The sequence below is a fragment of the Colobus angolensis genome, unplaced genomic scaffold (genome assembly GCF_000951035.1).
Source record: "Colobus angolensis palliatus isolate OR3802 unplaced genomic scaffold, Cang.pa_1.0 Scaffold2, whole genome shotgun sequence".
Classification (NCBI taxonomy): Eukaryota; Metazoa; Chordata; class Mammalia; order Primates; family Cercopithecidae; genus Colobus; species Colobus angolensis.
In genome coordinates, this window is record NW_012115154.1 from 10,704,375 (window position 1) to 10,709,376 (window position 5,002).

Sequence of the window (5,002 nt, forward strand, 5' to 3'; positions counted from 1 at the left end):
AGCTCACATCACTCTTCTACCTCTTCCAGAATAATCCCTTTCCTCTCCACTGCTCAGATCAGCAAATGTGCATTGTAGAAGTTACTCATTTCACATAGCAGGCCTTTCGCTGGTCTTAATTATATCCATCCTTACTTTCCACATGAGATACTGTTTATTGCCTTGCAAATGATCCTACTGTTTATATTCCAGTTTTCACTAGTTAATACATATTTGATCCCTTCTTGAAGGTCAAGATGACCTTGGAAATAATAAGTCTATCTCATTATCTGGTCAGTCTTTGACTAATCTTTATTTCTATGGTAACATTGATTGTCATTTTGGGGGACATGTTTGTTTATCTTGAGTTTCATTGAGTTTCCTTAAAACATCTATTTTGAATTCTTTGTCTAAAAGGTCGCATATCTCTGTCTGTCTAGGGTTGGTCTCTGTTTTATTTGTTTATTTATTTATTTTGAGAAATCACCGACTTCACCGGCCACTGTACGCTACCGGGGTAGAGGAAACTTTTTGTGGTTTCATAGCTTGGGCCTTCTTTTTTCAGAGCAGGGAATTTCATTTTTGGGTCAAGACTGTTGAAAATGGCATAGTGAAGAAGGTAGAGTCACCGGGGTTTGCTTTATATACTTAAGGAAGCAGGAACTGAGATTTGGAAAAGGTCAAGAAAAGAGAACCTGATCAAAGATGGCTGAAAATAGAAATAGAGCAGAAAGTGATGAAAAGTGGTGTTCTGTGCACCATGAACGCTCTTCTCCTCACTCCAAAAGTCTTCAACACCTAGAAAATATGAAGAAAGGACTGATAGCAACTGGAATCACGTTCCAGTTGGGAAAAACACCAAACAGCCTCTTGTCGGGTGTAAGAACCCTGAAGTTGGTCCTGATGTCTTCCTTCTGGACTTCTGGCCCTAATCTTAATGCCTCAGGGAAGTCAGGTACTTCCCAAAATACAGAGAAGGTCAAATTGCCTTTGGTTTTGAAGGAGAAAATGCTCTCAGCTTCTCCCCAAGATAAACTCTGCTTTCCTAGGAATGCTTTCTCACACTTGTCATCCACATCTGATTACCGTCTGTGTTCGAACACTTTTTGAAGATATTGGAAAACTCTGCAGCCTTTAACATCCTCTGCATTGGCGCTCACTGTTTCCATGGCCCAGAAGGACCTTCATTTTCCCACGACAGGGCCAGACACTGCCCATCTGTCAAGGACGGGCTCCCACCTGTCTTGCTCTTCACTTCTCTCCCTGGCATTCTCTGGCACTCTATGATATCACTCTCTTTGTTTCCATAGGCCAAACCAAGACTAAAATGGGAACTGCCTGATGTTTATAAGATGAATAAATTGAAGTTCACTTATATAGACCTGTGGAATAGCACGAATTACTATCTTCTCTTTACAAGAGACTTCTCCTGTGTGAAATAGACTGGAGAGTCTTCAGAAATAGGCTCAGTTTTCTCCACAAATTCTGCAATATTCTAAGCAGTTCTGTCTTCACAGTCATAATGATGACTTGTTCTCTAAAGTACCCGAACTGTGTTTAAAGCCAGAATTTGTAAATGTTCCTCTGGGAAAAAAGAAAATCATTATGTTTAGTAACATTTATCCAGTCTCACGATCTTGCTGAGAAATATTTCTCATCATACACACACTTTCCATGACCACATCTTCAGAGAGTCGGTGAGACTGGGAACATCAACAATGGTCCTTCTCAGAAACCAACCTAAAGCACCGAGAGGAAAAGTAGCTGTGCCAGTAATTGAACTTCAGCAGACTTGTCCATTAAAATGTATTGTGTGTGCGTGCTTGTGAGCTTGTGACTGTGAGTGTGTTTGCTTTCTTTTCTTTCTTCGAGACGGAGACTTGCTCTGTTGCCAGGCTGGAGTGCAGTGGCGATGTTGGTTCACTTCAACCTCCACCTCCCAGGTTCAAGCCATCCCAGGTTCAAGCGATTCACCTGCCTCAGCCTCCTGAGTAGCTGGGACTACAGGCATGCACCACCACGCCCAGCTACTTCTTGTATTTTTAGTAGAGTTGTGGTTTCACCACGTTGGCCAGGATGGTCTTGATCTCTTGACCTCGTGATCCACCCGCCTCAGCCTCCCAAAGTGCTGAGATTATAGCCATGAGCCACCGCGCCCAGTCGTGAGTGTGTTTTCTTGTGGAGATGCAAATAGTTTCTGTGGGCGGCATTTACTAAGCATCACTGGATCACTGGTAGAGTTCATAGGCACTTTCCTAACCCCAGGGAGTGATAGGAAATGTCACAGCCAACTGAATCTGGCTAAGTCATAGCTGACAGGGTTGTTTATTTTAAAATTTTACAAATACAGAAATAAATTTGTAAAATCAAGAAATCCTCTCTTATAAAACACATGATGTAAAATTTAGTGATATTAACTTAAATACAAAATATGAAAAGATTGGGTCTGATTGAGCAAAAGGATCCGAGGAACAGTGCAGTGTTTCTGGGCTAGGTGGGCTTGACATCCTCACGCTGTTTAATTAAGGGTCTGTTTCATTCTGGCTGCTCTCTAAGTGAGACAATTAGTTATTTTGCAATCAAAAGATTGGTTCATGTGTCCCTTTGGCCCGGGGTGAATTTGAAGATCAACCCTAAATTGGCCTTTTGGGGAAAGCATAGAGGGTGTGAGGATGGGGGTTGCAGGGGTGAGAATGGGGCATCTTTGTTCCCGATTTGGACAATCTTGAGCTCATCAGGTCAGGTGTGAATCCATGAGACTGTGGAACGTTGGCCACTTGGAGGCGCTGTGGCTCCACAATGCTGCAGGGAACCCTGGAGAGGGGTGGGAGGGTGACCCAGGAGAGCAGGGCTGAAGGGTATGCTTGGCTGCCTGCTGGCTTCAGGGGAGTGGTTTGATTCAGAGTGGATCTTGAGTTAAACACAAACTCCCCACTGCCAGAGAAGAGTAGAGGTGCCTGAGGCCTCAGTTTGCACCGAAGAGTACAGTGTCTTTGTGTCTGCCTGGGCAGTGGAGGGTGAAGGAACTCGGGCCACAAGGGCTGGGCATCAGTGCCAGGGCAGGGACAGGCAGGCAGAGGAAAGTAAGGTGTGATGTGGGCATGTGGGGCCTGTTCTCCGCCCACCAAATCTTTAGTTCCGGGGCTGTGGAGGACAGAGGCGTGGGGCAGCTGAGCCTGGGGCCTGCCAAAGGGTGCAGGGGACAGCGGTGGCCTGCAGGGAGAGTAACTGGGAAAGGCCAGTTACCGTAAGAAGCTCCAGAATCATTCCTGCCCCCACTCAGGAAGTGACCATGAGGCACGTGCTGCCAGCCAGAAGGGTTCAGGCCCTGGAGAGCTGACAGGCCTTTCCCAGGCACTCTCTGCTGCTTCTACGTGTGATCTGCTTTAATAGTCACATAAATCATGCAGGATAAGTATTATTTTACCTGTTTATGTATCTGAGGGAAATCAGCTGTCCTGGGTCTCATATTTAATAACTGGCTGAAGGCTGGGTGCAGTGGCTCACCCCTGTGACCCTAGCATTTTGGGAGGCCAACCTCAGCAGTTCGAAACCAGCCTGGGCAACATAGTGAAACCCCGTCTCTACTAACAGTATAAAAACTCAGCCCAGTGTGGTGGTGCATGACTGTAGTTCCACCTACTTGGGAGGCTGAGGCAAGAGAATTGCTTGAACCTAGGAGGCAGATGTTGTGGTGAGCCAAGATCGTGCCATTGCACTCCAGCCTGGGCAACAAAGTGAGACTCTGTGTCAAAATAAACTAAAATAAAAACTGGCTTAAGTCTGTCTCTCCAACACCTCTGCACAACCCCTTCTTTGTAGCTATGTCCTTTCACCTGCTTTCCCCTTTCCAGGTCCCCATTAGCAAGTTGTGAAGGCAATGCCTCATACATAATCAGTAGAATCTCTTCCCTGAGATGTCCAAGGAACACTTGACTTCCAGGCCGAGCATATCCATTCATCCTTCACTGAGACCAAAAAAAAAAAAAAAAAAAAAAAAAAGTGTTATTTTCTGGCCAGGTGTGGTACCTCACACCTGTAAGCCCAGCACTTTGGGAGGCTGAGCAGGTGGATCCCTTGAGCCCAGGAGTTCGAGACTAGCCTGGTCAACATGGAGAAACCATGTCTGTACTAGAAATAAAATAAATTAGCCAGGCATGGTGGTGGGCACCTGCAATCCCAGCTACTTGGGAGGCTGAAGAATGGGAATTATTTGAACTCAGGAGGTGGAGGTTGCAGTGAGCTGAGATTGTGCCACTGCACTCCAGCCTGGACAGCAGAGCTAGACTCCACACACACACACACACGCACACGCATTTAGAAAAAAAGAAAAAAAAAAAACGGGGGTAGTAATTTTCTGAACTGTAGACTTCCTGTAACCAATGCAACATGTCTTGAGAAGAAGGAACACTGAACGTAAATGTTCTCTAGGCCAGAAAGGTGGTGGATGCTCCTCAAAGCCTCTGGCCGGTCAGTCCTCCCTTTCTTCTCAGCTTCTCAGCCATCAAAATGAAATTGGCAAATGACTTTAACGGAAAAGCAGGATTTTGGTTTTCTTTTAGATTTATCCATTTTCTATGAGATCCAAATCTCTTAAGCTCTTACTGCCTCAGTAGCTCCAAGTGCCTTCAAACATTTCTGTTTTGTATTTTGTTAAGCTTTTCTAGTTGTTTCTGGTGGGAGTGTTGTTCTGCAACAATCTAGTCTATTAACTCTGAAAGTCAGTTTTTATGTTTTTATTTATTTATTTATTTATTTATTTATTTATTTATTTATTTATTTATTTAGGAAGTGCAGTGGCGCGATCTCGGCTCACTGCAAGCTCCACCTCCCAGGTTCACGCCATTCTCCTGCCTCAGCCTCCCGAGTAGCTGGAACTACAGGCGCCCGCCGCCATGCCCGACTAATTTTTTGCATTTTTAATGGAGATGGGGTTTCACTGTGTTAGCCAGGATGGTCTCGATCTCCTGACCTTGTGATCCGCCCGTCTCGGCCTCCCAAAGTGCTGGGATTACAGGCGTCA